Source organism: Apis mellifera, linkage group LG14 (assembly GCF_003254395.2).
Source record: "Apis mellifera strain DH4 linkage group LG14, Amel_HAv3.1, whole genome shotgun sequence".
Taxonomy (NCBI): Eukaryota; Metazoa; Arthropoda; class Insecta; order Hymenoptera; family Apidae; genus Apis; species Apis mellifera.
This window is the reverse complement of record NC_037651.1, coordinates 10,399,443-10,409,497: the sequence shown is the minus strand read 5'-3', so window position 1 is coordinate 10,409,497 and position 10,055 is coordinate 10,399,443. Positions and strand designations below refer to the sequence as shown.

Genomic DNA, 10,055 nt, shown 5'->3' with positions numbered 1-10,055 from the left:
ATAATGATTTTCAAATAAAAATGACCAAATAATTACTGTAAAAATATATACATTTATTCGTAATCGAAAATTAGTTTCAATCGTTTTTATAAAATAACCTATAAAAATAACGTGATACGTATATACGTCGATACGTGTGTACTCACATATTATATACGTATATTTCTCGGATTCTTTCTTTATTTTCCCCCTTTATGCAATCATTATCATATACTCCCGTTTAAACCGATTTTTAAATTATAATTACTATACGTATATCGCGTTTCTTTTTTTTAATCTCGCAAACTTTCGTCGAAGTGTACGCAGTGGAAGCGTATATATATTTTGCTCGTAAGTTAAATAGCGAAAGATATTTGGAATCAACGCCATCTCGCGTTTGGACGCTGGAAGCTTCGACTCGTTAATAGCAAAGCAGAATGTGCGAGGAGGTATTCGTGACGTCACGCGCAGAGAAGGAGAGAAACATCGCGGGAGAAAGATGGAAGAAACGCGCCACCAACTTTGGTTATACGTTCTTGATACCCTCCAACACTTCGAAGACGCTCGATTGAAAATTAATTAATTACCAGTTTTCCATCGAAAATTTACGCGCATTTATATCCGAATCTCGAAGTTAAAATCTCGCACAATATTCTCGTGACGATTTCAACGCGAAATTCTCTCGATTTGATTATTTATTAACGCAGAGAACGTTTCGATTCGCGAATCTTCGTCTCGCAACGAACGATCGATTTATTCGTTCGAGCAACGACGAAACTCGTATATAAAAATTACGCGTGAAAGCAGAGAAGAAAATAACGTTTGAGACGCGCGTATTCGTATTTAGAAATAAAATCCGTAATAATGAGAACTCGACGAAAAATGTAACGCGCGTCTGTTACGCGTCATTCAGATGGGACGCGTTGATCGTTAATAAATAATGGATGGAAAAGAATTTCACGTTTCAAATCGACACGAGAAACTCGTCCAAAATTTCGACGTGAAAACGCGAGTATAAAAGTTTAGAAATTTTTAGCGGGAATCTAGTAATTAATTAATTTACGCGATGTCGCGTCTTTGAAACGATAGAAGGATGAACGCATAACCGAAATTAGTGGCACCGGTCTTCTCTGTCCTTTTCCCGCAATATTCCGTTCTCCCTCTTATCCGTGACGTCACGAATACCTCCTCGTTCCTTCTGCTTTGTTGGTAGAGAGTCGGAGCTTCCGGCGTCCAAACGCGAGATGGCGCTGACCGCGGAAATTTTCGTTCGCTGTCTAACTTATCGGTAAAATATATACTACTCGGTCAAGACAGTTTACATAGAATTATAAACGGAGAAGAAAGTTGGGAAACGACGCGTTTAAAAATACTACGTTTGTGAAATTCTATCGCTGAGAAGGAATATCTACTAAGGGTATTTTTGCAAAGGGAGAAATTTGCAGAAACGTTGGAACAAATCTAGGAAAAGGAAATTTTTTTTGAGCAGAGGAAGAAAGAAGAGATAAATAATCCGTTTCCAGGAATTTCGGCATTTCTTAGAAATCAAGCGCAATTCCTGGAATTACTTCTGCTTTTTTAAAATAAACGTTCGTTTATTTCCTTTAATTCGCAATGTTTTTACACATATATATTTTTTTTTTTATTAAAAACGATCGATAGATTGATCTTACAAGAAGAAAAGAAACAGGATGAGGTACGTTTAATAATAATAATAATAATTTTTTAAGCGAATACATCTTCAATTTTTTTTGTTTTCAATTTTGAAGATCGATCGATGACAAAGCAAACGGTTATTCCGAGCTGTCTATCCAAGACGTTAGGAAAAATAGGATGGAACGGTAACGAGTATTTCTCCTTTCGATGAAATCCGAGACGGAATAACAGTTCGTCGATGTTTCTTCCTCGCTTGCTTTTGCCCGTTAATTGCTAGCGGCATCTTATGATAATTGGCATTTGGCAGAGAGTGATTCGAGATACGAGACAGCCGCTAGCTTCTGGGAAAGAATCCTCGTCTGTTTGTACGTTTTTCGCGTTGAATTTGCGCGCCGACGTAGCCTTCTCGTTCCTAACCGTCTACGAACGGCGATCGTAGATATCGTGGAGACCCTTTGGCCCTCCTTCCCTCCTCCTCCTCCTCCTCCTCCCTATAGATCCTCGCTATCTTTATCTTCCTTTATCCAACCTTCTTCCGTATTCGCTTTCGTTTCTTTTTCGATTTCGCGATCGACGTCTACGATTCTTCTTTCCTTTCTTCTTTTTTTTTCCCCTTCTTAGAGACGCGGTGACGAAGGGTCGACACCTAAAACCTCGTCCCAGAAGAAGGAAAGAAAACGGAGGATTAAAATAGACGGGGATAAGGGTTTCGATAGTTTCTAGCCACTCGTCCTCCAGTCATCTCGAGCACTCTGGGCCAACAAGCGGTTCTTATCTAACTCGATTAGGATAGCATAGTGTTCGTTCTACGATGAATCGATCGTGGAAAGGTGTGAATAAAGAGAAATTGGGGACGACGGTTTGAAGTTTTCTTCGACTCATTCTCTCTCTCTCTGGACTCTCTGAAGAAAGAGGGGGAGGAGAAAAGTAAAAAGAAAGACGGGAGAGGAAGAAAGTTTTTGCTCGGTACACATGTGGCTAGCGGCGATTCGGGTGTGATAAAAGCTCGGGCCGAGGCCTCGCGGCCTCGCGATACACAGCCACACGGCCGGGCGTATTAGCGAGGGCGAGGGGAGGGGGAGGCGAAGGAGAGAAGGCCTTGTTGGCCAAGTTGAGCGAATCGCGTGTGCGATGGTGCGGACATCCGCGCCCCGAAAGAACCGGGACGGAGAGAATGGAGCGTGTGTCGCGCGTTACGCACGTGCGCTACCCTCCACCTCGATCACCGCTCGCACGATCCTTGTTCCGCTCACGCGTTCCACCAGAGAAACGAGAGACCTCCTCGAACGGTTCGAGCGTTACGGTTCACCGATATGCCTGCCACCTCGTCCTCTCTCTCGCTCTCTCCGTTTCCCTTCCTCGAACGAAAACTGTGCTCACGTGAAAACTGAAATGAGACCACTGGTCGTGGAAAACCGTGTTGGAAATAGTGGAGTGGATAGGGAATTTACGAGTTTTCTAGAAAATCGCGGCTCGACGTTTTTACGACATCGTTTTAACGTTCCCCACTCGTAAAAATCTGTTTCTCTTACTCTCTCGATCGAGAGGGTTTCCAATTCCGATAACGAGCCGGACCTTTTTTTTTCTTCTTCTTCTTCTTCTCAAACGTCGTCTCCTTCTTATTCCTCCTTATTAACGAATTATTCCCGAATCGAGGAGGAGATTTTGGCATTTTTCTTGAACGATGTCGATACGATGGAAGATGGTGGTTTCCTTCTCTCTCTCTCTCTCTCTCATCCCTCCCTCGTCGAGCACGGGATCGGGAAGGGTCGACTGCTCGACTGCTCGTAAAAGAGCAGGGTCACTTGTTTCGTCTAATAGCTCAAAACAATGTCGAGCTCGCGTAGCTGCCATTACCTTTCCACTCTCCTCGATAAATTTTCTCGCGGTCCTGTCAAAATAACGTCAGCCCCGAGAACGAGAAGGAATAAATCTGGCGTGATTTGGCGGTGGTCGGGGCAACCAACTCGGGGCACACCGTGAGTTTATCGACTCACGAAACACGAGAAGGAGCGTGTCCCGTCTCGTGGCCCAATTTGCCAAGGATTTTTTTTACGAGCCACGAGGTAGGAGGGGGAGGAGGGGAGGAGAGAAAGAAAGGAAAAAAGGGAAATCACTCGAGTCGCGTACGAGTTACGTTCTCGGGTCTCCGATCGGATATCACGGCTCGCGTCCAAGGACCTGGATGCACGCGTCACGGCCTGCAACAAAGAGCTGCAACAAAGAATATATATATATATATCCACAGTGGAAGCAACGAAGGAAGGAAGGAAGGAAAGAAGAAAGGGGGAGGAGAGAGGGGAGAGGCTTCGCTTTCTCGAGAGGAGAGAAGCGACGATGATCTCGAAAAGGGTGAAAGGGGAAGTTAGTTGGATGGATTCCGGTGGTCGTTTCGAGTTTGGAGGACACTCTCGTTTCCTCGAGCTGTCAAGCGCGCGATACCCTCTCGAAGAAGAGGGTCGAGGAGAGGCGGCGCGATGCCTCGTATTATCCTCGGCCGTGGATCACCGTTACCACGGTTACCACCACGGTATCTAAAATATCTCTCTAGAGTTTCTCTCCTCTCTTTCCCCGATCTTCGGCTGCGTTCACTCAAAATTGTGCGCCGGCTACGCGCGGCTCCGTGGTAGACCGTTGGTTTTTCTTACGTTCGGTTCGTTTGACACTTGATAGCGCTCGAGCATGCACACACGCATATATATATATATGTATACCCGAAGCGTTCGCGCGTTCGGGATAAACCTACCGCTTTGCGACTCGCAACCCATCTTCTTCTTTCGTTTCTTCACCCTTCCCTTCCCTTCCCTTCCCTTCTTTCTTCGCTTCTTCCGCTTCTCTAGCTCCTTCAGCTTCTCCGCGAGAACACGTTTCTTGCCGTTGCTTCTTCTCCGTCCGATACCATCTTTCCCGTTTGATAAATCACTACCGGAAATTCCGACAAAAAACCACGTCGCTCGTTCGTGCTCCAGATACTCGATTGGTGGGTACCGTACAGTTGCCATTCTGCTAAACCGTTTTCTCCTTCTCTCTCTCTCTCTCTCTCTCTATTTTTCCAAACGTTGCACAATACAATTTTCGCGAAAGATATTCTTTTTTTTCTTCTTCTTCTTTTGCGTATCGTCCTCCGTCTTTTCTCCTCTTTTCCATTCCTGCTCTCTGATGAATCATAAATTTGGTGGCGCGCGCCGCGAAGCGCGTGCTGCGTCGTGCAATGCCTCGCAAAACAGAGGCCCCTTTGTCCGTTCCATTTATTTATCCGTCAACAATTACACCCTGAGACGGTGTGAATGAGAAGGCACGCGATCTCCGCGATGTTTCGATCGTTTCCAAGATCCGATAGTAGAACGGGCCGTACGGCTGTGTGCACGTCCAACCGGGATGGGATGCTCGAACAGGCCAGCCTCGTCGTCGCGCTACTCGAGTCGTCAGAAGAAGAATTTCGTCGACTTTTCAACAAAATCAGCTTTCACAATGATCTCAGAATCGAATCTATCTGTCAAATCATTGTGAAAACCAGTTTCGTTTTCGATATTTCTTCACGTTGCATTCTTGTTTCCTTCACCTGTGTTCTCCGCTACCTGTGTGTTCGCACCATCTTTTGAGAAGAAAGAAAAGAAAAAAGATTGTAATTACGATCAACGATAAAATATTGTACGATGAATAGTGGGTGAGAGGGAGAAATTGGATCGAAAACGGAGAAGGAAATTTTTCTCTAAATTTTTTCCATTCATCGATCTTAGATGGATTCTTCGTATATATATATATATATTTTCGGCTCGAGCAACGGATTATCATCGATGATCCGATGGAATATTTATTATCGGTTTATCGATCGCGATACTTTTCATCGTTATGCGAGAACAGTTGTTATCGAATACCGACCGTTAAACCGATACTTGTCGAAAGGGCGGATATATATTAGTCAGCGATTTCGATCGACTCGATCATCCTTCCGAAAAGTTCGATCGATTCTCGGCTCTCTCTCTCTCGGTAAACATCGTCGATTCGAAAGAATTCCCGTATTTTTCAAACGTTTCCATTATCGTGGAACGCGATAGCGCGGCTCATTAATAACGAGGCCGCGATGACGGAGAAATCCATACAGGAGCCAGTCGGCCGAGTTCCTTTTTTCTCCTCTTCTTTTCCTCTTCTCTTTTTCTCTTTTCTTTTCTCCCCCCTCTTTTTTTTCTCTCTTTTTTTTTTCTTTTTTTTTTCCCCTCTCTCTCTCTTTTTGCAATCCCTCGCTAATAACCGAACGTGAAGATCAATCGACGCATACTATTTTGCACGTGCGTTATCGGCCGGCCGATAACGCGCTGACGGTTACACCGAGTCGTGATAAAGATACGACGTGACCCTGCGACCTCATGACGATTCCGTGAAACCGGACAAGTCGAAGAAAAAGAAGCTCGGATGATCGCGAAAGTGGACGGCAAACAAAACGGGACCAGGGATGATCTACCGAGAAATTCTCTCTGAGAAGAATTTTTTTTTTCTCGTCGCGAAGATCATCGATGCCCCCCCCTCCTTTCCCCACTCTTTTTTTTTTCTTTCGTTTCCGTCGAATTGTCATATATAACGATTCCAACGCTATCGTAACGATCCCAAACACGGTATTCGTTACCGATTACTCGGATCGAATCCTTCCGAGAAACGAGATGCTTTGTCGTTTTAATTTTATCTAATTAACGCGATGCAATCGTGACACACGCTACTTCTCGGTCGTAAAAATTAACGAGCTAGAATTACCGGAATCTCGGAATGATCGTTCGACGACGACGACGATGGGTGTTGACGACCAAGTTCTCGAACGAATATAACGCTTCGCGAGAATGCGGACGAGAGTAATTTTTTTTCTCGATCGTATATTATTTATTCGTTCCCTTCGTCGAAACGTCCTACGAGAGAAAAGAGAAAAAAAGAAGCGTTGCTATATGCTACGCGTATCCGATTACTTGAACGTGTTACCGATCGATTCAAAATTTCAGGGAAAAAGGAAAGAACGGATAAAGAAGAAAGTACGAAATTCATAAAAGAACGATTTATCGACCGTACGCATGATTCGCGTCTTACTGACGGAAGGTACGACCGAACGATGGCGAACCAAGTTGGTAACCGGTCGGTATACGAGCGGTAACGTAACAAACTTCGTTACCGACGAACGTATTCTACGTTATCGAACGTTAATAAGCAAGGAACGCGCAAATTCGAGGATTCCTTTAAATCGCGACAACGATGTCGAACGAGTCAATGATCGATCGGAAAATCGTATCGTTTCCACGCGTTATATATATCGTTATATTTTTTGAAATTACAAGAAACGAGGATATCGCTTCGCCGGAAAGAGGGCGGTTAAAATTAATTTTTCGTTGAAATTTCATCAATTCGGCGGCGCGTAGATCGAGCGATCGCGCGATACGCGAACTGATGATGAAAAAGAAAAATGGGAAGAAACGAGGGAGCGAAGGCTATCTCGCGACAGGGCGTAGTAAGAGGAAGAGGCATAAAAGTCATTCAGACCACTGTCGAGCCATTGATAGAGGCGACGAAGCGAGGTCAGCTATTTGTAAGCGTGACAGACCCCTCCAGAGAATCTCGCGTGCAGATGTGGATCGAGGCATACGCGCATACAAGTACGCACTCCGCGTGTAAATATGCACTATACGTACTATATATTCGCATCGTTGACTAGCGTGTGCATTTTATCCAGACTACGCAAATTCTTTTTCAGACTTTCGAGTCTGAAAAGTCGAATGGAAATATTCTATCGCGACAACGCGATCATTTTCCTACGTTGTTTTCACGATTTTCGTTTCTTTTTTTTCTTTCTTTTTTCTCGCTCTCTCTCTCTCTCTCTCTCTCTCTCTCCATCCCGGTATATGGATGGGAAAACGCGGTCGTATCGCGCGTTCGATTCACATCGAACGACCAGTTGACTTTTCGATTCCATCCATCGACAAATAACGACGATTGCGTCGTGGAAACGATTATGCAACCGAATGTAACGATGGAGAAATATTAGAAGCGATCGACTACGTGGAAGCGTAAGAAAGAGACACGCGCGGAACGATCGAATTTTTTTTTTTCTATGCTCGAAAGATCGAACTACTCGAGGAATACCTTGACAAGGCTATTATTATTCTTGGAATTCGTCGTTCTCTCTCTCTCTCTCTCTCTCTGTCTTTCTCTCTGTCTTTCTCTCTCGGCATACCGATCAACCGAGTAATCGAACGTAGCGAAACAACAACGAGTTAAAGGGAACAATAAGCTCGAACGAAGAGAATTAGACAGAGAGAGAGAGCGAGAGAAAAAGAGAGACAGAGAGAGAGAGAACAAGAATAAAAGTTAGAAATTCAAAGTATCGCGAGGATAATGGATTTCTAATCGTCGGGTTTACGCAAGGTCACCATTCACTATTTCACGCGTGTATATATATATATATATATATATATATATATACATATATATATATATATATATATACATAGAACGAAATTGGCGACACTAGGCGGCAGCGTCGATGCCGTGGAATCGAGCGCGCGAGTGGTAAACACGCTCGATACGTCGATCGAAGAAGAAGGAGAACGACGAGGGCCACGAGACGAAACGTCGACAGAGGTTGGTGAACTTTCTACGAACGATTAGCGCGCGTGCACGATGGCATCGTTCGCACGGTGGTTTAGCCAGAAAACCGAGCTTCGTACAAAGCTTTATACACGCGTTTATGTCGCGCGTAACGCAATGCGTCCACGTGTGAATCAAACGCGATACACCCTCTCCTCCCCAATCCTCTCCTAATTTCTTCCCTTTCAAGTTCCTTCGCGCGTTCATCTTTTTCATCGGGGAAATTTTGTAACTTGGAGAGGAAGGGAGGGGAAGAAGAGAAGGAGGGAGGGAGAAAGAAAGAAAGAGCCTCGGCGATTTCGCGACGCTTGGACGATTATTACGCCGATCGCGTCATCTTTCTATTCTCGGATCGGCTAATTGTTCTAATTAAAAGGATTGCAGTTCTGGAATAACTCGACTCGGTTTATATTTGTCCGTTGGATGGAAAGGAGAGAGAAGAAAGAGATGCCGCGAGAGATGAGTCGTCGTTCGCTTCGACGTTCTCCACCTTTGATCGTCTACGCTTTGCACCGCTTTCAGCACGACCTCCTTTCGCGAACTTGGGTGAAAAGCGTGGTCTAACGTTTAGATCGCCGATCTTCCTCGAATGCTTGCTCTCGGGAACACTCTGATCCGGTTGGCAACTGAGAACAACAACGAGGAAGAAAACAGGGAATGAGCGAGAGAAGAAGGAGAAGTAGAGAGAGAGACAGAGAGAGAGAGAGAGAGAGAAGCAAGCATAAACTACCGAGAAAATAAATATTTAAAAGGAGATTCATCGTTCGTATCATCGTACATAATATAAATATATATATAAATACGCAATTTTTGGCGAGAGATCGTCGAAACGCGTAGAGGAACGCGCGTTTCTCTCGCATAGTCGAGATCCGATACGATACGCGAACGAACGAACGAACGAACGAACGAGCGAACGAAGATGAAGACGAAGATGAAGATGAAGAGGGAACGACCGTCGAGGACTCCCCTGAAGTAGGAGGAGAAGGAGGAGGAGGAGGAAGAGGAGGAGGAGAAGGAGAAGGAGGACGACCACCTATACAAGGACCTACGCGGCCAGTGGGAATGGAATGCAGGTACGAGTTCAGTCGGCGACTTTACTCTTGCCTCCTCACCTCCTGATCAGCCTCCTCCTCCACCTTCTCCTTCTTTTCTTCTTCCTTCTTCTCGTTCCTTTTCCTTTCGATGCCTCTACTAGGGAACAGGCCCGTTGCTCACCGAATCACACTATCGTGTTCCACCTACCGGCTTCACCACCTACTACTACTTTGCCGCTCGTCGTGCCTCTTCTATTATTCTCTCTCCCTCCCTCCCTCTCCCTTTCTCTCTCTCTCTCTCTCTCTCTCTCTCTCTCGCTACTACTAATAATGATATCACCGCTTGATATTGTCATCGATGCTCACCACTCGTAAATTCTCGCAACGACTTGCACAGGATTCGAGGAAACGGAACGTTCCAGTTTTCCAACACGCGTGTATATATATAAATATATATATATATATATATATATATATAAAAGTGTTTGGGCGAGAGACGAGGATATCGAAATTTTTCTACGCTCTCGTAGAAGCGTGAAACTGGCGCGCGAAAGCGGGGCGACGATAATTCGAGATCGAATTTGGCGATTAGGGTCGATCACCCAGCAGCGGTGGCGGTGGAAGGGTCTGCAAGTGGAATGCGGTCGGCGCGAGACCCTGCCGTGGGAGACAACCGAACGACTACTACACCGGCTTTTACCTACTACTAGTACACGCGCACGTATGTACACATATATATACGCGCTTTATATCCGGATTCAT

At 45.0% G+C, this 10,055-nt stretch overlaps 1 non-coding gene across 1 annotated transcript; it reads right to left on the bottom strand.

The window, feature by feature from the left end:
- Positions 1-5,077: 5,077 nt before the first annotated feature.
- Positions 5,078-5,164, bottom strand: bantam (microRNA bantam). Its single transcript, NR_031508.1, has one exon. It is a non-coding gene; the product is annotated as a microRNA bantam (primary transcript).
- Positions 5,165-10,055: the final 4,891 nt, after the last annotated feature.